We start from the raw sequence: 25,194 nt of genomic DNA on the forward strand, positions 1-25,194 counted from the left end.
AAGAGGCTTCGCATCATTTGATCCATATAATGCGTTGACGTTTAAATTTCAGAGGGGTTAACACGTTAAGAAATCTGTTAAGATATACATCTGAAATAAAAGTTAATCCAGCAGATAATTACCTACAGGCTGCTGGAATCATGTGTGACATTAACGGCAGGTAGACAGCAGTGCAGTTTTATATATTTATCTCGTAAACGGACAATACAGATCAGAGCGGTTCGGAAAGATGTCTTCTGAGGTCGTATTTAAGAAAGCATTTCGCCAGTCATGTGAATGATTCAGGGAGTTTGCAGAAAACGTAAAATAAGATAGCGTGTGCTTCGGACAGCTCTCTAAAATCTGACGTTTATTTACCGGTCAGTCAGATCGCGCCTCAGTAGCAATTTTCTTTTCTTTCGCTCATTCAGTATAGTTAGTTGCAGACGAAATATTTCTTTCTGTCTGTACTACACAAACAATCATAGCACATCGACAAGTCGAACAGTATCTGATTTACAGAACTATATGTGGGACACTCATTCATCACCGTAGCCATAACAAACTCTGCATTTGTCGGGCTGTAGTTAGGGTCGCTCGTACTTCCTCCCTAAAGCACAGTATTTATCGGTTGCCAGGTCGGTGTGCAAATTTTTCGTCCGTAGGTATCCAACGCACCTCAGGACAGACATGTGACGGAAATGAAAGTAAAAAATGGAGGTACGGGCGCGCTGCAGGCTTATCTGTCTGGCACAGAGCCCTGATCACCTCTTTGTGAGGGCCACAATATACGTAAATCTTGTGGACAGAGACAGCCGTAAACTACACGCGATACCATCTTTCCATCGCACACGACTTCCCTTCACACCTCGCACAATGGGAACAGAATAAATGTTTTCTCTCCAGAGGAATTTGGACACTACGTCACGACTGAACAATTTAACATTCACAGAAAAGCTAATTTACTAGACGACGTTCATTACAGCATCGACACGTCCTACATGTCGGCAAACTACGAAACACAGCCAATAATGTTTAAGTTCCAGTTTTTGTTAAATTGGACACATTCATGGTTGTCGCATCGCGATCTAGAGTAACGAAAATTTATTACTATTGAAGGTATTTCCAATCTGTCTTTGCTACTACAAGAAAATGCTTATTTTTATCACTAAAAGTCTTTCGTTTTATTGAGATAAAACATGAACACTGGTCTGTAATGAAACGTATTTACAATTTGGCTTGCTTTCTAGATAGACAAAAAACAGTTCTCAGTGCAGAAACGTGTCCCAAAACTAAATACCAAACAGATACCAACAATCTGGTGTTCACCCGCTCAGCTGCAGATACTGTGACTACGTCTACAATGCGATGTTTGACAGGGCATTTGACGCAAGACATAAAGAACACATCGTATCATGAAAATACAGTGCAAACCATTCAACATTTGTAGAACACTTTAACCCCCTGGGAAGGTATCTGACCGTTAGTGCTGCTGAGTCTGGCTGCTCTTCCAAACAACTGTCCATACGAGCAAAACAGTTGGTTTTTCACTTATGGTTACTCGTACTTTAGGCACTGGGGTACGCACGTCACTGTTTAAAAAGGCTTGCCCGATATAGTCACAGGGTGGAGCCGCGCACGTCTGCTTTCATGCCCCGCAGCCAATTTGCTGCAAATAACAACTTGTAGCTCTGATCCTGCAGCCAAATAGTCTATGCATTGGCTAGAATTGCGAATGAAAACTTTACACATAAGTATATAACAGAAGAAAAATGATTAATTGCATGACTAGGGTTATGCTGTAACGTCTTCAGTTGATTTATACGACAGAAGTTATGCTGAATAGTGTTTATTCAAGAAAGGACATCTCAAATAAACGGAAAGTGGTGCTTCGATATTTAGTTCAAATGGAGACAGAAAATACCCTCATCAAATTCAGTGAAGTTACGTTGAGAGCTTTATGAGAATGGTAGCAAAATTCCCAAACTAAATGGTCATCAAAGACTTGTGAAAACTAAGTGCATTTCGTGATCACAATACAGGAAACATTCTCCAGCGCAAAATAGTTCAGAGTTCAACATGATGATTCCAGAATTACCGCACGCGATACAATTAACAATTCATGTCTACGCGCACTTCCGTATTACAAGTGGGAAGTTAGTCCCACTCTGGAGCACATTCAGACCTCTCCAATTATAAAGTCCCTTCGGAAGTATGGTAGCGGCCGTTCACCATCCAGAATCAATCACCTAATCGATTGAATCACGCACGTCACCATAGGCGCGTATGCCTCCTTCCAGCCTCGACATTAAGTATAGAAAATCGGTTCCTTGAGCTCTTCACTCGAAAATTCCAGTCTCCACTTGACTCCAGCAGTGTTCCACCACTGTTCAACTTCCATTGGCTGAAGGTCATCCCCACAAGAATTACATCGCTCTCAAGCTTTACAGACTTTCCCGAATTAAACTAATATATCATAAGAATATTTAAATAAAAGAAATGTTATAAACATTCTGTTACATTCAGACCATTCAAAATATGTGTAAATATTAGTCGGTTCATAAATAAATATGCCACCATTCTTGCGCAAGTGCATTTGTGTTAAGTAACAACGAATTGTTGTTAAAAATAGTTTTTCTGTCTGTCTGTTCCGTACAAAGTTTTCATTCGATTTCAAACTAACTTCCCGATACGCTAGAGTCTTTAAACTACCAACATAGCTCACAACTGGATGGCAGTGCAGTATTAACTCGCTTACCTGTCTGATGTGTGGCGGAGGGTACTTTGTGAACCACTGCTAGTTCCGCCGTTTCCTCTTCCAATCGCAAATGTTTCGCATTAAGATAGATGGCTGGTAAGCCGCCGAGTGAACTTGAATCTCTCTCATTTTTACCTTCTCTGTGTTTTCGTGAGATACACGTAGGAGGAAGCAATATATTGGTTGACACAGGTGAAGAGAAACTGAAATAAACTTGAAATTTACCACATGTCTCACCAAAATTTTCGAGATCGATTCAAAAATTTGGCATACGCAAGACTAAAAACCAGAAAACAATTATTTAAATAAAAAACGTTTTAATATAATAATTCTTTTTAAAATGGACTAGAAGGTATAAAATAATTTCTCCTAGTCCCATACTGCCCTGAAAATTTGTGCTTGTGAACTTTTAATAGTTATAACAATACATAAATATTTAAAACGAAAAACGTGAGGCGCATGCAACAGATGATAGCAAGGAGTGTAGAGAGTAGCTGTTATTGAGAAAAAAAATCACATAATCGTTTACATAATTTCCAGTGCAATAAAAATTATTTGTGACTTAGGTGAACTATTCATGCATCAACAATTATCTACTGCATGCTCCCCATGTTTTTCGTGTTAGATTTTTGCAAGTATTGTTATAGATATTAAAAATCCATAACAGATTTTCAGGACTATCTGTATGGGTTGGAAATCTCTGTGGGACAAGGAGAAATTATTTCATACTTTCTTGCCTGTTTTAAACAACGTGTTACATTAAAAAGTTTTTGATCTCAATAATTAACAGTTGTTCCAGTTGCGAGTTGCACAGGGCAAAGCATGATTTTGCGAAATGTCTTTTCCACCTACCTCAGTTGTCCATGAGCTTTCTTTCCGATCATTGCTTTATCGGAAAAAACAGCTTCCGATATCTCCGCTATCTTTTTTCCTCCTCTGATAATACGTCCCAGTTCTCCACTGTCATTTTCCTTCATTTTCCTCTTCTTCTTCCCCTCTCCATAATCATAGTAATCATCATCATCATCATCATCATCATCATCATCATCCTAGGGACCGTCGTTGTCGTCTTGTTACACAATTACAATGCTGATTCAGTGATGTTATCTTCGTCCTAGTTATGCGAAGCAACGCGTGGTCACTATTTGCCGTAGAGTACTACTTCTGTACTCCAGTATCTGATTCAAAGTGATTCCAGTACCGTATTTGGAGATAAGTTTATTACACTACACCGCATGACGACCCTCATGTCACCCACGTATGATATGAGCCATGTAAAACTTTGGATTCAATAATAGTGTCTCAGCAACTTCAAACTACCCATTGTGGTCGTCCTCTGAAGAGGCTAACTAGTCATTAAGTATTACATTGCTATTTTCGTTATTGACTGTAATCACTTAAAGCCCTGTGTAGTTCGCCAACGATTCGTCGTATCGCAGTATGTACGGGAGATGATTCGATGGCCATCGACCCAGTGGTGGGGAAGTCCTACTGGAAATATTTCATGCGCCGCTGGAGCTAATGTAAGTGGCCGGACTGCGGCCGTAAAGCGATGTGCGCCCAGCAACCAGATACATATTCAGCTGAGAAATGTGGGGATCAATGAACCGAACGCGCTATGCCGCCCACATAGGACGGCGCGGACGCAGCTGGGGAGCAGCTAATCTTGCGTGTAACGCGGAAATGATGGCGGCATCAGTATGCGGGCCACGGTCGCATCTGCCACCCACCCACCTCTTTCTCTCTCTCTCTCTCTCTCTCTCTCTCTCTCTCTCTCTCTCTCTCGAAACAGAGGACGCTGCTCTAGTCTGACGATATGCAGGGCGCATCTCGCTTGCTTATGCAAAGCGGCGCCCTTGAAGCATGGAGCCATCTCTCATCCACTTCCTCAGCTAACTACCTAGCGTCAGTTGGAGCACCCGAGTCCTGCTTTCTGGTACAGCAAGCAGCGTGAAAATGTTCTGTAATCAACACTTCACAAATGAAAGTCAAGTTGTATTCTAATTCAAGAGATTACTATTTTTATTGGTGCTCAGAATCTCTATTAGCCTATTTTTAATCACAAAGACTGATTCTTCCTCAAAGAACAGTAGTTCAGTTAAGCACTGATTCAATTTATGGGCCAGAATGTTCTGCAGGAATCCGCTAGCAAGACTCGGACTGACTTAAAACTTGCAACTGACAACTCCTGCTCTCGTGCATGGTTACTTAAGCCCGCGTCTCTCTTCCGAGAGGCACTGCCGCTCCATGAGGGGTGGTGGTGGGGGGCGGGGGGGGGGGAGGGGCTTTTCGTAAGAAGCTAGATGTTCGCGCGCAGCGATGTTCCCGTTCCTAAAAACGTCTACGATACTTCTGGTGCCAACTATCACAAATTTTTCTTGTATGCTATCTCCGTACACCACAATCGACATTTCAAACAAGTTCGTATATTTCAAGAAACGTCGTAAGAATTTTATTGTGGAGAAAAGAGAATATTTAGTCTCACTTTTTGTCTCCAATCAGCCGCTTCTTTTTTTTTAACTGGTTTCGAAGCTACAGGGTTCGACACGTAAAACCGACCCATGAAGTCAACACGTGGACATAAAATGAAATGAAATGCTGTTGGGGTCTTCAGTCTGGAGACTGGTTTGATGCAGCTCTACATGCTACTCTATCCTGTGCAAGCTTCTTCATCTCTCAGTACCTACTGCAACCTACATCCTTCTGAATTTCCTTCCTGTATTCATCTCTTTGTCTCCCTCTATGATTTTTACCCACCACGCTGCCCTCTAGTGCTAACTTGGTGATCCCTAAACGCCTCAGAACATGTCCTACCAACCGATCCCTTCTTCTAGTCAAGTTGTGCCACAAATTTCTCTTCTCCCCAATTATATTCAGTACCTCTTCATTAGTTACGTGATCTACCCACCTAATCTTCAGAATTCTTCTGTAGCACCACATTTCGAAAGCTTCTATTCTCTTCCTGTCTAAACTATTTACCGTGCATTTTTCACATACAAATACTTATAGAAAGAACTTCCTGACGCTTAAATCGATACTCTGTGTTAACAAATTGGTCTTCTTCAGAAACGCTTTTCTTGCCACTGCCAGTCTACATCTTATATCGTCTCTACTTCGACCATCATCAGTTATTTTGCTCCCCAAATAGTAAAACTTCTCTACTCCTTTAAGTGTCTCATTTCCTAATCTAATTCCCACAGCATCAACTGATTTAATTTGACTATATTCCATTATCCTCGTTTTGCTTTTGTTGATGCTCATCTTATATCCTCCTTTCAAGACATTGCCCATTCCGTTCAACTGCTCTTCCAAGTCGTTTGCTGTCTCTGACAGAACTGCAATGTCATCAGCGAACCTCAAAGCTTTTATTTGTTCTCCATGGATTTTAATTCCTACTCCAAATTTTTGTTTTGTTTCCTTTACTGCTTGGTCAATATACAGATTGAATAACATCGGGGATAGGCTACAACCCTGTCTCACTCCCTTCCCAACCACTTCTTCCCTTTCATGCCCCACGACTCATATAACTGCCATCTGGTTTCTGTACAAATTGTGAATAGCCTTCCGCTCCTTGTATTTTGCTCCTGCCACCTTCATAATTTGAAGGAGAGTATTCCAGTCAACATTGTCAAAAGCTTTCTCTAAGTCTACAAATACTAGAAACGTAGGTTTACCTTTCGTTAATCTATCTTCTAAGATAAGTCGCAGCTTCAGTGTTGCCTCACGTGTTCCAACATTTCTACGGAATCCAAACTGATCTTCCCCTAGGTCGACCCCTACCAGTTTTTCCATTCGTCTGTAAAGGATTGCCGGCCGCGGTGGCTGAGCGGTTCTAGGGGCTTCAGTCCGGAACCACGCGGTTGCTACGGTCGCAGATCCGAATCCTACCTCGGGCATGAATGTGTGTGATTCCTTAGGTTAGTTAGATTTACTTAGTTCTAAGTCTAGGGGACTGATGACCTCAGATGTTAAATCCCATAGTGCTTAGAGCCATTTGAACCATTTGTAAAGGATTCGTGTAAGTAATTTACAGCCATAACTTATTAAACTGATACTTCGGTAATTTTCACACATATCAAATGTAAAGTGTTGAATATGACTACTCACTCTGCACAGTAGGTGTTGAAAGCGTCCTCCGCCGACTTCAGCACATATGTGAGCACGCTTGAGGAGATTCATATGTACCCTTGTCAGTTCTTGTGTGATGACGCTATTGATGATACCCTGGATCCTGGTCTCCAGTTCAACTGTGTGGGGATTTGTTTCGTATACTGCTCCCTTTAACAGTCCCCAAAAGTGAAAGTCCCACGTGGACAAGTCTGTTGACCGAAGAGGCCACAAGCCTTTGCTGATTGTCCTCTCTGGTGAAAACATCTGACGCACACAGGACAATGATGCAGATGGTGTGTGTCGTGTTGCATCAAGCTGCTGAAAGTAACATAATTGAAGCTTCACTTTGATTCCAACTACTCCAGGATTCCCAAATACACGTCACTGCACATTGTCGTCTCAAAGAATAAGGGCCCCACAAAGCGTGTGAGGGAAGTGTCACACCAAACACCAATCTTCTCGACATACAAGGCTACATGGTGGATCGCGTATGAATTTTCTGTCGAACAATACCGGTTGTTTTTGGAATTTATGTACCCAGACAGGCGGAACCATGCCTCGTCCCTCATGATGAGCCTTAGTGGGTCCAACAAACCACTGGCAACATTTCTCAACAGCCATGAACATAAATGCACTCTCTCCTGCAGGACGGGCTCCAGTTCTCGCACAACACTTATTCGGTACGGTTTAACTTCCGTCCCCTTAAACCACATCTGCAACTTCTCTCACTCGCATATACCTGTAAATTCAGTCTCCTGGTTGACTTACGAGGACTGCTTGTTATTATCTCCTTCACCTGCCTCTTTAATTCAGGTATGCAGACAGGTGGTGGTCTGTTGGTCCATTTTGAACCGATCCTGTACGTTACAATTTTTCAATCAATTCTTGAGTGGTGCTTTTTGCTGGCACAGATCGTCCTGTAAATTTCTCCTGAAATAAATACCAAACAGACGTGCACGAACTAATCATTTCCTCTGATGTACCGAAGCTGCGAGGAACTTGGTTGTTGTGTAAGGCAGCTGCAGCCGCAGCCCGTGAAATTTGTCGAAACTAGTTGAGAAAAAGACCTCGTTGAGAGTGAGTGTGTGTGTGTGTGTGTGTGTGTGTGTGAGAGAGAGAGAGAGAGAGAGAGAGAGAGAGAGAGAGATAGAGAGAGAGAGAGATAACGCCGTATTCGTTACCCGAACGTTTCTCCTTTTCCGTTGTTATTGACGGGCGGACTGGAACATTATCGTTGCGTACGAAGGACCGGTTTTACTTGTTGCTCCCTGTATAATGCTTTATTTTCAGGCACTTCAGCTCGGTAATCGATGTCGTACACTTCCGCAAGTACGGTTATCTTAATCCAGCATTTGGCAGCAACCACTCTGAGGATGCTGGATTACGATAACCTATACCACTATTCTAAGACAAGTCGTTGTTTAAGGTTGTTACCAAAAATCTCGAAAAGTTCTTGACCTATTTACTTCAAATTTTTCTCCAAAGCTCTTATGAAAATTACAACAGACATAAGGCATACGTTTTAACATACATAAATGTATACTAAATATATAAAGGCGAAACTTTTCCAAGAATGTCGAAAAGTTCTTGACCAATTTACTTCAAATATTTACATGATGCTCTAATAAACATTCGGAAAGATAAAGTCATATAGAAATATCGAGACGTTTTTGACCAACTTTCTTCAAAATCTGGCAGTGTTTATAACGTGTTTACATCAAATCGTTAAAACCGACTGCGAGAAGGAAAATATTAGTGTGTGCTGTTGAAACGTGCGGTACAGTTTCCTTTTTTGCAGTCCGTTTTACTTACGATGTCAAGGCATTTTAAGGAGATGTTAAACGAAAGTTATACACACATTAATGTGCTGTTTAGTTATCTCTCTCGGATTCCATTTTAAGAGAAAACAGCGAAGTTGTATTTTTGGCTAATTTTGTTAAACCACCTATTCGCAGATTAAAAGTATGCGAAGGACAGTGATTGAAACTACTACCCTCACAGATCCAGTAGCTGGAGAGGTCTGCCTTATAACCCGTATACCAGTGATCCCGAACGATTCATCCATTCTTTTTAGGCGACTTCAGTTCCTAATCAAGTTTTCGTTTTCAATAACGATAAAGAAGGTTCAGGCTAAGAGAGACGGGCGCTATGAAATACACAAAGAGAGGGCGAGGGGAGAGGGGAAGGTGATTAGGATGTAAACCCAGTCCCCATGCTATTTAGTAATTACGGAGCGTTGTCGGTTTCGCTAATGTGACATGCTTGCGGAAGTATACAACAGCGATTAACAAGCTAAAATGCTTCAGTATGAAGCTTCTGAGGTTCGAAGTCGACTCCAAGCTGTGGCGGATGCATATGGGAAAATATTTATCATTTAAAATTCAAGATACTTTTTCTCTCACAGCTACTTAAACAAGACGGTAATGATCTGGCACATAAACTGAATCAGTGCTTAACCAAACTACAGTTCTTTGAAGAAGAATCACTCTTTGTGATTAAAAAGAGGCTAATGGGAGCAATTCTTCAATACAAGATAACCAGCATAAACGCCCTTAATGATCGTGATTCTGTTATACAAGCGTTGTCTGTTTGTGCTAGATCTGACTATCCTGCTTTGCACACACTGTACAAAATATTTGCTTGTCTACCTGCATGCATCTATCGCAACAGTAGAAAGAAGTTTTTCAACGTGGTGGCGTACAAAGACATGGTAAAGGTCGACAATGAAGGAGGATCGACTTAATGGCTTAGCTCTGTTGAACACTGACCCTGACATTGATTGTCCTGTTACCGATGTAATTAACCAATTTGCCAGGAAGAATAGATGCACAGAATTCATCATTTAAGGAAGAGAACCACAATTGTAATTTTTTTCTACCATAAGATGGCGTTGTCTTGTATATGTGTATAATGAGTTTAAATAAAATTTTCTTAAACTTTCCATGTGATTTGATTATTTTTTATCGCGGTAAAAGTAAAGGTAGCTCAAGATGTCTTTAGCACCCACTCCTTCAGGTTTTTCTGTATCCGCCACTGACTGCAAGTAGACAAAAAGTAATAAACACAGCCTGATCGGATACGAATAGTAAGAGAATAAATAATAATCTTTACTCTCCATGATGAATTATTTAGCAGCTAATGTCGCCATATTTTCCAGCACTATGGAACCAATGAGGACCTTACAAGAAGAATAGTGAACAATAAAATTTCACGTACAAACAACTACAGTGGTATACTTGATATTCCGCCACCACTGCAGAGTCTGATAGTTACGAGCAATTCTTAATTTTGAAATCAGCTGCCCTCCTCTTGCCAAAAACAAGAGCAATGCTAACGAGACTCATATGTGCTGCGTGTCTGTGCATCATTTACACCTTATTCTGTATCTATTCGTGTTTTGATGTTTAAACACCGTGCTTCTGACTTGGCCATTTGCCAATGTGAGTGTTGATGATGATGATGATGATGATGATGATGATGATGATGATGATGATGATGATTGGTCTGCGGGGCCCTAAACAGCTCAGTCATCACCGTCCGTACAAAGTCCCAATTTCTTCACAGTCCAGTTTTTTTACACAGACCAATCTAGCCACTGTCACGAATGATGATGATGAAACGATGAAGACAACACAAACACCCAGTCCCCGGGAAGAGAAAATCCCCAACCCGGCCGGGAATCAAACCCGGGACCCCCGTGATCCAGAGGCTGCAACGCTAGCCAATAGACCAGAGTGTGAAAAATAGTCTACTATGAGTCGCATCCTGGCCGGTGTATCGAGTCAAAAGTGTGGCACGTGCTTATGGGCTAGTCCTAGTTCCCCATCCGGTTTCACAAGCTGATGCGCTGCGCGTTTAAGCTCATACAGGAGCACATGATATCTGTAAGCTATACAGTTAGAGCCAATATCACACTTGTATGCCGGCGACAATGTGTTTTATTTTGCACCGTTAGGTCCCTTATCGCAACTGCAATTAACGTAATTGAAGGCTAAATAAGCGGGAACGCGGCATCACTTTTTGCAATTAACTGAATACGTTTCTCATCCAGGTTTGTTGTATGTTGTAGTTCGATATGTAGCGAAACGTTATGGTTATTAACACATTCAACCAGGGACGAGTGAGGAGAAGAAAGGGGAAGAGAGAAGTTGGGTGGAGAGAGAGAGGAGGGAGAGGGACATGTTGGAGAATAAACCATTTAACTTTAATTCATTAAAATCAGGAGTCAATGTTATTGCACTACCTATATTGGATGCATACGTAAAGAAACTACCATTCAGTAACAACGTGTTGTTTCGACGTTCCCAACGAATTTATAAAATTTTCCACGATCTGCCATGGCCAGAAACTGAAGAAGTGTCCATCCCCACAATTTGTACTTTTCGTACCCCCCAAAAAAAAGCCTCGTGTTTTCTGAGGTTTTCTCAGGAATCGCTCCTGACCAAATGGCGGTTTTATAAGCCATCTTAAGTCAACCCTATACTACACCTAATGCAAAGCGGCCAGGCGATTTGCTCAATTTTCGTGGGCTGGAGAAAGTGTGTAATGTTTAAATTTTAACCCTGTACTGTAGGATAGCTGCAAATTGCGTTTTTCTGATAGCTGTACAAACGATCGCTATGCCGATGGGTATCCAAAACCAGTTGATTCCTTATTTCTGTGATCAACATAACCAGAGGTATGACCTACTGAAAAATCGTATTTTCGCGCGCTGCTTTTTGGTGTGTATAGGTATAGGGCGCTGTCAGGCATGGACCGACTCTAGTTTTAACAAGAATTTCCATTTGTTTATATTTTATCTCCAATATTCCCCAAATTGTGTTATGTTTAACTCATGTCAAAATTTCAATAAAATTGGGTTGCTATATTTGTAGATGGGACGAAAGATCCGTACCCAAAGACTGGAAAGTTACACCGGCCGCATCAATATTCAAGAAAGGTAGTAGAAGTAATCCACTAAATTACAGGCCCATATTGTTAACGTCGATATGCAGCAGTATTTTAGAACATATACTGTGTCCGAACATTATGAATTACCTCGAAGAGAACGATCTACTGACACACAGTCAACATGGGTTTAGAAAACATCGTTCCTGTGAAACACAACTAGCTCTTTATTCACATGAAGTGCTGAGTGCTATTGACAAGGGATTTCAGGTCGATTCCGCATTCCTGGATTTCCGGAAGGCTTTTGACACTGTACCACCCAAGCGGCTCGTAGTGAAATTGCGTGCTTATGGAATATCGTCTCAGTTATGTGACTGGATTCGTGATTTCCTGTCAGAGAGGTCACAGTTCGTAGTAACTGACGCAAAGTCATCGAGTAAAACAGAAGAGATTTCAGGCGTTCCCCAAGGTAGTCTTATAGGCCCTTTGTTGTTCCTTACCTATAGAACGATTTGGGAGACAATCTAAACAGACTTCTTCGGTTCAAAAATGGTTCAAATGGCTCTGAGCACTATGGGACTCAACTGATGTGGTCATCAGTCCCCTAGAACTTAGAACTACTTAAACCTAACTAACCTAAGGACATCACACACATCCATGCCCGAGGCAGGATTCGAACCTGCGACCGTAGCAGTCGCACGGTTCCGGACTGCGCGCCTAGAACCGCGAGACTTCTTCGGTTGTTTGCAGATGACGCTGTCGTTTGTCGACTAATAAAGTAATCAGAAGAACAAAACAAACTGCAAAACGATTAAGGTAAGATATCTGTATGGTGCGAAAATTGGCAATTGGCCGTAAGTAACGAAAAGTGTGAGGTCATCCACATGAGTGCTAAAAGGAACGCGTTAAACTTCGGTTACACGATAAATCACTCTAATCTAAAAGCCGTAAATTCAACTAAATACGTATTTATTACAATTACGAAAAACTTAAACTGGAAATAACGCATAGAAAATGTTGTGGGGAAGGCTAACCAAAGGCTGCGTTTTATTGGCAGGACACTTAGAAAATGTAACAGACCTACTAAGGAGACTGCCTACACTACGCTTGTCCGTCCTCTTTCAGAATACTGCTGTGCGGTGTGGAATTCTTACCAGATAGGACTAGGGGAGTACATCATAAAAGTTCAAAGAAAGGCAGCACGTTTTGTATTATCGCGAAATATGGGAGAGAGTGTCAGAAATGATACAGGATTTGGGCTGGAAATCATTAAAAGAAAGGCGTTTTTCGTTGCAACGGAATTTTCTCACGAAATTCTAATCATCAACTTTCTCCTCCGAATGCGAAAATATTTTGTTGACACTGACTTACATGGGGAGCAACGATCACAAAGATAAAATAAGTGAAATCAGAGCTAGTACGGAAAGATATAGGTGTTAATTCTTTCCGCGATCTATGCGAGATTGGAATAATAGAGAATTGTGAAGGTGGTTCGATGAACCCTCTGCCAGGCACTTAAATGTAATTTGCAGAGTATGGATGTAGATGTAGAATCACACATCTTGCCACGGACCCAGTCCTGACCCTCAGCTGCCTTGCCTATGCTACGTGCTGTTCATTGTCGCAGGAGGCTCGAATTTGCACGCCAGTGTCGCAACTGCTTGTCCACTGAGTGGCGACAGGTGGCCTTTTCAGATTAATGTTTTATGTTCTGTCGTCCGAAAAGAAATCAAACACCCTCCAACAATAGTCGGACGGGTCCAGGCCAAAGGAGGTAGCATTATGGTCTGGCGAATGTTTCCGTGGCATTCTCTGGTACTCTCATCATTCTAAATATGGTATAATGGTTCAACACTTATATTCATTTATCCATAGGGACTATGTCCACCCCTATATGCAGTCTCCTTTCCTCGGCACTATGCCATCTACCAGCAGGATAACGCAAAGTGTCACAAAGCTTGCAGTGTTCGTGCTGGGTTCGAAGAGCATCAGGATGAGATTACCGTAGTATTGTGACCGCCAAAATCCAGTCGACAATCTGCCTGATCACCTTGATCGGACTGTCGGCGCCGTGAACCCTTAGCCGCGAAAACTGGCGCAGTTAGCCGTGGCGCTGGAGTCGACGTACATCCTCATACCCGTCGGTAGCTTCCACAGCCTCTCTGCCTCTCTTCCCGTACGTCCGCGCTGCATAAGGTGGCTATTCAGGCTTTTGACTGGTGGTCACATTAATGTGACTGGACAGTGTAATAATCAAGGCCGGCCTGGAGAGTGAAGATGAATATGCAGCACATCACGACGACAGTGAGATGGAAACTGACACGGTGCATGAAACTGGAACAGATTACAGTGAAATAGGTACAGCTGATAAAGAAGTTGGCGTGTGCCCTTTGTGTGATGGATCATCCACTTCATAACTCTGATCACCAATAGTAGTTCAGTTTTCGTTGCATAACTATAGTTGTACCGCCCACCCTTCCCTCCGCATCCCGCCTGATTGTAAACGATTTCGGTTTTATGAACAGCGCTGCGAGTTGCATAGAGCAGTGTCACTTCAAACAGTAACAACGACTGCCGTTAGAGCTCTGTATGCTGCAAAATTTCTCCTCTTTTTCTCTCTGAATTGTAAAGCTAGGTTGCAGGCGGTAATATGTTTCTCGACTGGTATTCAAACGTGGTTTCGAGGAATTTTTAAAGTAAGGATCTCCGCGACGCACGTCTTCTCTTGTAGCGTCTCCTGCGGTGAAGCGCTCAGCTATTGTTTGAATCTTCCGTTCAAAATGGTTCAAATGGCTCTGAGCACTATGGGACTTAACATCTGTGGTCATCAGTCCACTAGAACTTAGAACTACTTAAACCTAACTAACCTAAGGACATCACACACATCCATGCCCGAGGCAGGATTCGAACCTGCGACCGTAGTGGTCACGCGGTTCCAGACTGAAGCGCCTAGAACCGCACGGCCACACCGGCCGTCTGAATCTTCCGTATCGCGTCTATTAATCCAACTTGGTAAGTGTTCCAGATCGACAACCAACACTCAATATTTGGAGGGAAAAAGATGTTGCTAATGACCTGCTGCTGCCGTGTCCATTACCTCACCCAACTTCAGATATTGCTCCTCAGACCGAGCGAGGTGCCGTAATTGTTAAGCCATTAGCCTCGCGTTCGCGGAGAACGTTATTCAGATCCTCATCCAGCCATCCACATTAGGTTTCCCGAGGTTTCTCTCCGGAGATTTCCCTAAATCACACAAGGCGAATGTTGTTACGATTCCCATGAATAGGACTGGGCCACTTTCCTTTCCCATCCTACGCCGTCAGAGCATATGACTCATTTCTACTGACCTAGTCGTCCAAGACATGTACTACAGTATTTTTACCTTCATTTTTACGTTTCAGTTGCGTATTCCCTAATTTTGATTTTCAGAAAGTTTCTTTTCTCCATTTTACTCCTTTTCGTCACATTTTTTTCTTGTAAAAACAGGATTATTTCACGTGTACTGATTTTACCGAGTTTTCTTTCTCGTTTTTAATGACACACACAGTAACATTGGAAATTTACAGTATGTATTGTTTTTAACTTACAAAACTGGAAGATAAAATCATAAAATTTACACTCTGTTTACATAAAACACGGTGTTACAGCAATGCACAATGAGAGACTACACTTCAATTAATTATTCGCATTACGAAACGATTGAGCAGGAAGTTATATATTATCATCCAACCTCATATAACACAAGGTATACAATAAAATGAAACAATATTAATTTCTCTAAATTAGGCCTTTTAAAGTTCAAGGAAGTAAAATGCAGAAATATTCTCTGAGAAGTAGTAATTAGCCTCATTAGATGAAGAGAAAACCATTACCTTGCTGCTGGACAACTAGCTCCCTCAATTAAAACTTTAAATTCACAACAGATGATATTAAATACAAGCATGTCTCTAATGATATTACCGGAAAGTTATCACGTCTACAGTTCCGTAGAGAATCAACACTAAGTGTAGAGAGTCAACACTAAGTCAATACACAAGATCAGGCAGATTCAAAACCTGTGACACTGGAAAAGAACCAGGTATCTGTAACGTACGAAGTACGAGCGCGTGCTGAAAAGTGAGTCTTCCGGATTTTTTATTCTGTTCTCAATGTCCGTCGAGGTATTAAATGTCGTGCATATTTCTCGATCGACCATCCCACCTCAGTGACGCAAGTTTCAACCCTCTGCCGCTAGAGAGCTGCGAATTGTAGAGTGCATCATGTCGGTGTGTAATGTAACTACGTCTGTCTGCGAGAAACAGCGTGCTGTAATCAAGTTTCTAACCGCAGGAAACGTGCCTCCGACTAAAATCCACAGAATAATGAAAGCTGTGATCTTTGTATCGACATCAGTAATGTGCGACGTTTGGTTGTTCGTGCTTGTAGTGAAGGAAACGGTGGTGTTAACCTCAACGTGTGTGACAGAGCTCGTAGCGGACGACCGCATACGGCAACCGACGAAACTCATCGGAATAGGGTTGATAAACTCATCAGAGGAAGTCCTCGGATAGCGAAGCTCTCGGGTAAATAGGGCATATAACAAGAGAGTGGACAGCCCATCACTGCAAAACTGCGGTACAAAAAATGCGTCCGAGGTGGATGCCTCGAATGCGCGCACCTGACGTGAAACATGGGAGACTGGACATCTGTCAACAATTTGCTTTACATTTTGAACGTGAAGGTAATGGGTTCCTCAACAACATTCAGATCTCGAAAATAAGACAGCACTGACGGAGTTCCACCACAGAGGATCACCGATGCCTAAAAAGTTCAAGACCATGCCATCAGCAGGCAAAGTCATCTCCACAGTGTTCTAGGATGATCAAGGTATGGTGCACTTCGAATTAATGTCTAAAGGTACCACCATAATACCTGCAAGCTACTGTGAGACCTTCAGAGAACTGAAACATGAATTCGAATAGTTCATCAAGATATGGAGTACCGTCTCCTTCAGCATGACAATGACACATCACACACGGGCGCTGCGACATCTGCAACAATCCAACGTCTTGGGTTCACTACTATCAATACCCTCCATACATGATGATGATGATGGGTGGTGGTGATGATGATGATGATGATGATGTGTGGTTTGTAGGGCGCTCAACCGCGCGGTTATCAGCGCCAGTTCAAATTCCCAACCTTTGTTCATGATGAGGACACCACAAACACCCAGTCATCTCGAGGCAGGTGAAAATCCATGACCCCGCCGAGACTCGAATCCGGGACCCTGTGCTCGGGAAGCGAGAACGCGACCGCGAGACCACTAGCTGCGGACCCCTCCATACAGTCCAGACATGGCCCCATCAGCTTTTCATCTGTTTCTAAAGAAGAACACTTTCGAGGACTCTACTTTGATAATGATAAAGCGGTGCAAGCAGAGGTGAGACTGAGGCTCCGTCAACAACGCAAACATTCTTCGCTGACGGTATTTCTACAGTGACGGTATCGACAAATTGGTTTCTCGTTGGGAGAGATGTGTTCGTCGCCAACGTCACTATGTTGAGAAGTAACTATGTAGACATGAAGAATAAAAATGTAGTATGTTAATAACGTTTGCTTTATTTTTAAAAAAAGAACCTAAGAGTTTTCTCATACAAAATTCGGAGGCATTACCTTCCAGCACACTCTCGTAAAATCTAAGACAACAGTACGTACTAAAGAGAGCATATAGCAGAATTAATTAGTAACATATTACATTACAAAATTAAGTTAACAAAGGCAATGAGGAGGACGATTATGGTTTGATGACTCTCCTTAATTTGCCTCATTCCACTTAGGAAAAAATGGAAAACCAATGTCTACGGTGAACAGTTGAACTCTCTTCCTCCCAGGTAGATGTCCAGCGTCTTTACAGCTTCTTGCCCAGTAGGAGTACGCAGAATGATAAGTGGGCATAGAGAGCGATTTATACTGTAAAATAGTAATATGCTTTCTCCTGCTTCTTCTTCCTCTTCTTCTTCTTCTTCTTCTTCTTCTCCTTCTTCTTCTTCTTCTTCAAAATGACTGTCGCCTTCCTGAGAACGATTCTTGTAGTGTTTTGATACTACTACTACTACTACTACTACTACTACTACTACTATTATGATTATGATTATTATTATTATTATTATTATTATTATTGCTGTTGTCATTTTTAACGTCTTCTGATGTCTCACTAATTTTACTTAATTAAGAGTACTGTTGCACCACACCCTCGTCTGATACACTGATCTGTCTGGCGCCAATGCAGCAAAGTGATGTCATAGGGAGAGAGGAGCTGTCTGGTGGTGGCAATGCAATATGAAGTAAGAAGACTAATTCAGAGTGCAACAATGCCATGCAGGGGCTGATGAATGGAATCAGCAAGTCAGCACCTCTGAAGGGTGGAGAAAGGCAACACTACAGCTCTATTTATGATCCTTCGTGAGCTAACTAAATAGGAAGAGCAAATGGTATGAGGTGATCACTATGCAATGGCGACACCCGACTGCTAAGGCCTGTTGTATCTTCCAGGCGGAGGTGCTACTGGTGGAGAAGTATTATCACGCCGATTCTTATAAATAACAGTCCCCACCACAAAAAAAAAATCAACAAACCCAGATTCTGAGATGTACTCAATTGTTCTCAGATTCTCACCAATGTTCCCTTAGACGACCGTACTGAGGTATGTATGTGATGCCAACCACTACTGTGTCTATCTGCTGCTGACTTCATGCCAGATGGGAGCAGAGCTAGATGGAGTATCCAGTCACCCACTAAAGAATTGTTCTCCAGTAGCGCGATGCAGCTGCCTATGCTGGCGTCTGTATGCAGACATCTCAGCTCCTTCACATGCTGGGTCTACCTCTGGGTAACTGCTTCCTGCTGGCAGCCACCTGCCTAGTGGAATGCCTGTTCTATACCAGGCCAGAGACAGCCTAGTCTCTCTGTCGCTGTGCACCGACTCCTGAAAGCTTCCATCGACGCTGATCAGTGCTCAGCGTGGACACACGCTTTCAATGTTGATCATGCTGGGAGCTATGATGTGAGTACTGTCCTTTCCTGTGCTGTATTCTGCGGCCCATCGAGGGGTCAGCAGCCTGGATGGGGCTACCATACATCCGCCATGACCCACTGCCTCTGAAAGCTATGGTCTTACTACCGGTGAGGCAGCTTAGGAACATTGCTGTCCAGGCATACCTCTTGGAGACGGCTGATTGAGCAGTACAGCATACTACGTCATCTCAGGGTCGAAGACCAGACCTCCGTACCTAACATTAACAGAAGTCTATGTCGACCAGGAATGTCTTACTAGCAGCCTACCCCTCGTTTCTCATCACCACCATCAACTCACACGGTGGTGAGGGAAGAGGCGACAATTCCTAACCTTCCCATAGCCGTTTCCCCCGCCATAGTGGACGTCACACCCACGGCCTCTGCAGTATTAAAACCATGACAGAGCTACTGTGAAAGACAAAATTTCTGACGTACTACGTGTGACTTGCAGCACCCTTCTGCAACTAAGAGCTACGATACCAGCTGATGGCAGTTACTGTAAATCTAAAGTGAGACTTTAAAACAATTAAGTGAAGTGTTGCTTTTAACTGAATTACACAGCGATGACGTTTCTGCTCTTTAAGATGTAAGGGGCGAACAAAAACTTTCTGCTCGAAGGCCGCACAGTCCAGAATCGGTATGCCAATCAGGTATAATGGCCGTGAACTTTGAGGCGGTCTTCCCACCGACGCTCCAGACTGATGATTTCCGTTTGGTAAAATATGTGCCCTGCTGCATCAATACGTCTGTAAATGCCTGCTGCACATCCTCTTCCGACAGGAATCGCCAACCCTTCAAGGCCTTTTTAAGGGCCGAGCAGTGGCGGTTCGTCGAGTTCTTTTTTTTTTTTTTTTCCTAGGAGAATCACACGAAGATTGACAACAAAGTTCCATTTAACTAACATAAAAAGAACAAAAATGAATAAACAATGGCTATACCAAAAGACGCTTACCTTACAATGAATGTTAGTAAGAAAATGCACGCTGCTCTCCGTAAGAGCAGAGAATCTGTCAACGACGGATTCATTGAAGTCTACGATGCTGTGTACCAAGGCCTTCTCGATGGAGAGCGTCGCTTGTGCTATTAGTCTCTCTTGATTCACAGAACTCCGCAGAAAAGTATTTACTCTCTTTGGGCTGGAGAAAGATCGTTCCGCCTCAGACATTGTCATCGGTATGGAAAAATTCATTTCAGGTGCTTCCTTGTCTCATTAAAAGGCTCCTGCAAATTATTTTCTGGCAGGAATTGCAGAAGTAGAACAGCACCATAAGAGATCTAAACTTATTCCTCGTGTATAGTATCTGAATCTCCGTTTACAGCCTACTTCATTCAAGGAAGGGATGTATTTCACAAAACTTCTGAAGCAACGGTTGCGAAAATTAGCTTGTATAAGGAACAAACTTTTCAGAATTAAATAAAGTTGCAGTGACGAGATACCCAATGAAGTCAAATCGTTCAACAACTTGAGTGATAATTGTATCACACACATATTTCGCTTTTTGGAATTTCGCTTTCCTGTCATTTCATAAGATACAGCAACTATCTGCACGTGGGAATCGTCTCAGTGATGCAACCTCGGATATCCTGTATGGCTCTTTCGAAATATTCTACCTCTTGTTGTACACCCAGTGGGTCAACAGCTTGGTTTTGTAATTAATTGTACCATACGTTAACGTATGGCATAATATGGCTGAATACAGACATACACAACTGCAATGCTGGGTGCTTTAATTTCATGGTGAACCCTCTCGCTTGAGCCGTTTAGTAATTTTCCGAAATGTAAGCTCGATTTGCTCAAGGCACTATACAAGCGGCTCTCTATTTTCGTACACAACTTGCACAGTTCTTGATTTAGAATTCAATCTCGTCTTGGAAACATGATGGACTTTCCAGTTCACTATGTCAGTCAACATCGCTGTACGCTGGGGCGAACTATGAAGAAGAAAAAAAATAGATATCTCAGCAAGGTCAGCAAAAATATAAGGAAAAAGGTAAATTGCTACTCACCATAAAGAAGAAACGTTGAGTAGCATACAGGCCCAATTAATAGACTATTGCACATTTAGCTTCTTCAGAAAGTAACACACACACACACACACACACACACACACACACACACACACACACACACACAGCTTCATTCACAAAAGTAAGCACACCTGACTCATATTTGATCGCAATCACTGGCATTCCAGTCCCAGCTGCCAGTGATAGCGTTCATGTGTGCGTGAGGTGTGCTTGCTTCTGTCAATGAATGTGTGTATTTCCTTTCGAGAAAAGGCATTTGAGAATGTGCGGAAGCGACACGAATGTGTATAATCGCTTACGACTGTATCAGATAGAAAAGTGCATCAGAGGCCTTTGTGCAGCAATGAAGAGAGAGAGAGAGATAGAGTGTGTGTGTGTGTGTGTGTGTGTGTGTGTGTGTGTGAATTCCTAACGGACCAAACTGCTGAGCTCATCGGTCCCCAGCAGTGAAATCAAACAGCTGATGATTTCGTAATAAGCACCATCTTTAAAACGTTTTATATCTGATTTGGTTTTGATTTAGTTTTTGAGGGGGGAAACCGTTGCCTATTTCGAATGTATACATTCATCGTCAGACGACTTGCAAGGGAGAGAGAGAGAGAGAGAGAGAGAGAGAGAGAGAGAGGATCCCTAAAACCTTTTCCCCATCGTACAGGGAAAAAAAAGAGCGGTGAGGAATGTGCTTACCTGTTTCGACAGCAAAACCCATTTTCCGCACCATCAGCTTCGACGACACAGGTGAGCGCTGCCGGACCGTGCGCAGAGGGGCGAACACGCCAAAGCCCGGATCCCCAGCCGCGGGTCGGCATACAGCTGCACTTGTCGCGCCGAATAAACCCGGAAGCCCGCGGCGTCGCGGCAAAACAAAACAATGGTCCGACGTCACAAAACCGCCCCTCCCGCCACCCCTCTTTCACCACCCTACCCTGCGCATTGTCAGAGCTTTGCTTTTGGTAACGATATTTCCGTATAAATGCTTTTTAATTATCCGCTAAACTGCACAAAAAGGACGGTTTATCGCTCTGTGATGGCTCTGCACGGAATTTGCTATATTCGCGCTAAATTAAAATAACGACCTGTCGGCGACACAGAAAATATTCCAGCGGCGCGCACAATGTAACTCAGCGCTGTAGGGGGAGCAGAAGATTTCACTTTACTTGCTTAAGCTCTCTCATATACATACTGTCGCAAACATAAATTTTCAGCTACAGTGATAATATCCAGTACTCGTACATGTAAAATCTGTAAAGATTTTTCTGAGCCCCTCACGTCCGGGTCTTGAATAGGCATAAGTCGGAGAGAAGTGAGGTGATATGAGACAGCTCAAGCTTCCTTATTTTGTCGCCAGGCATTGTCAGTAGCGTGTTGTCTGTGGGAACGGAAAGTCGTCCACATAAACTCTCTAGGGACATCCACAAGAGTCAGTCCTGAAAGTGCTATTGTTGTTGTTCTGTGTCAGTAACATTCGTCGTTTCTGCCCGGTAAGTATATTTTAAGGCTGATGAACTCCATCTTCACGTAAGTGCAGATAGTCTGTCTTCAGAGAGACACAAAATGTCTAACTTAAGCTGAATCGAAACAAGTTTCGAGCAATTTTATTTACCATCAGAAGTTAATTATTCGTGGAGTCCGTGAACAATAGTCCCCTACTGTTCTCGATGGTACCCCAACACAGTATCAGAAAACAGTATTGAACTTAGATGTAACATTGGATGAGTAGTTCAAGTGATCGGAAAATTCTACCTCTACGTGCAGGAAGTCTTCCCCTTGTCTCTATGCTTTCCAGAGGTCGTGGAACATTTTATCACAGGATGTCTATCGTAAACATAAAAGTTTGTATTTGTGGGGACCCACAGCCTCCAGATATTCAATAAACGTAAACATGATTACTAACAGGCTGTAATGCTATTTTTATTTAATCGTGCGATTACATAAAAATCGCATTACAGCCAACTATGGACCATGTTTACGTTTATTAAATTGTAAACTTGTACAGTCACTCTTTCTGCCTAACCTCCGCTAGTACGATGTAATCAAGACGCCCCAAGTGGTGAAAATTCTACACATTTGAAACTGTGAATCCTTGCTTGTGCGCCTTACGTCCACAACATTCATCTGTTTCGCCATGTCATTGCATCATAAGCCCAGGTAGTATGATAGCAATCAATTTGTGGGCATACCATACGCTAAGTCTGCATCAGTTGTTCAGTACTCGTGGAACTACAGCGCGAAGGGATGAAGGCGGTATTGACCTAATGCAACAGCAGCGCCGTCATTTTTAAAGAACGCAACTAGCAGTACCGAGCAAGGTGGCGGAGAGATTAGCACACTGGACTCTCATTCGGGAAGACGGCGGTCCAAACCCGAGTCTGGCCATCCTGTTTTAGGTTTCCCGAGATTTCCCTAAATCGCTTCAGACAAATGCCGGGATGGTTCCTCTGCAAAGGCACGGCCGACTTCCTTCCCCATTGTTCCCTAATCCGTTGTGACCGATGACATCGCTGTTTGGTCCCTTCCCCGCAAATCAACCAACCAACCAACCCGCAATATTATATTCGTATTCTCTCTGCTCTGGCGTGAATGGGGGAATGCTGCTACTGCAGATACCGCTCCTTCGTCCGGCTCAGTGCGTCTACGGGCTGTCAAATATGTGAACATTGTACCTGCATTCAGTCGCTGGTCTCTGGAGTGCATCTGATGGCTATGAATGTAGCGGCCAATGCCACCGTGGCATGGATCCAAGGCATCTCCTCAGCCTCAGATGAATATCTAGTACGTATGTACTCGCTATAATCACTAAATCACTTCTTTTTCTCAATCTCTTGATAGGTCATTTCCCTCGGTAAAACAGTGCAGCAAATGGTCTCTCGGTCTCCTAGTTACTCTTTTTCATCTTTTCGTTTCTGAATCAACCAAGTCAGTATTACTCCTTTGTTGTCCACTTGTATCCCAAAATCCTCCTCTTAGCATTTTCACCCCTCTCTTCTCTCTCCCTCACTGATTAACTGCTTTGACCCACAGTCTGAATTTACCTGCCTATAGATCTCCTTATCCCACATTTCACGAACAAATCTGTGCTTTTTGTTGTCTTTTTCAAACTCCATCTTGTACAAAACACATTGCTCTTCCTTTATTCCTTACACAAACACTTTTCAACACTTATGAGTTACCTTAAGTAAGCCTCATTTTATTTCTGTAAACTGCTACAAAAACTTTTTGTTGCTTCTCTATAGTTGCAATTCTTATTCCCCAGGTCAGCGTTTGTGTGTATCACACGTCTTTGCCTATATTAGATCGCTGATACAAGTCTGAAAACGGTAGCGAAATGTTTGTTTAGCATGTATCTAAGTGGGATACGGTTAGCAGCCTGGTGTTTAGTTGGTTGGACGTGGGAAACAGCCTAAAAGCTGCATCCAGTGTTGTCAGCTCATTATCCCTCATTGTTATCCCACGGGATGAATTCTATCAAGGGCTGGAGCGCCTTCCCGAATACATAGACGCGTTAATGCACTCTCCTACCTGGGCCATTTGGTGGAATACCTGGGAGGTAAGTGGACTCAATTCGTTATGCTGGCTGCTCATACAGTGTGACATATTTTAAGAAGGACGTTGTATCTAGCTTTAATGCATTTGCGTGCTTTTATTCGTAAAGTGCACTGTGCATCATGCAGATAGGGACCAACTTGCACCTACACAATTACACCGGTGACTGGAGACCGGGGGAAGGGATGCTAGTTTTGATGTATACTGAATGTGACATGCTACAGCGACGCGTTGGCAACAACAACCAAAAACAAAATTGATGAAAGGGAGGAGAAAGGAGTAGGAGAGGTGCTCTTGGTAAAATTCATAAACTATGCCAATAGTGACGATACTAACAAAGTCCTGGTCACACACGAAGAATAGAAAGATAAACTTAGTTTTTATGTGGACATGGACAATGAGATTTGTAGGGATTCTACAGTAAGTCGGGGACTGGAGGTGTCTCTCATCTGAGGCTGAGGGAGACGCCTTGGATACAAGCCACGGTGGCACTCACTGCTACATGCAAAGCCATCAAATGCACTCTAGAGGCCAGCGGCTGAATACAGGTACAATGTTTGTACACTTTACAGCCCGCTGACGCACTGAGCCGCAGGAAGGAGCGGTATCTGCAGCAACAGCAGCATTCCCCATTCATGCCAAAGCAGAGAGAATACGAGTATAATATTGCGAGTTTGTTGATCGGTGTGATAACCACTCCGGCCCCTCGATCGGTATTGCGAGTTGCATACTTTAAAATTTAAGGCGCTGCAGTTACATTAGGTCAATACTGCCTTCCTTCCTTCCCCCTACAGTTCCACTAGCACGACGAGTCTGAAAACTGTGGCTCAGCA

This window comes from Schistocerca nitens, chromosome 2 (genome assembly GCF_023898315.1).
Source record: "Schistocerca nitens isolate TAMUIC-IGC-003100 chromosome 2, iqSchNite1.1, whole genome shotgun sequence".
NCBI classification, from domain to species: domain Eukaryota; kingdom Metazoa; phylum Arthropoda; class Insecta; order Orthoptera; family Acrididae; genus Schistocerca; species Schistocerca nitens.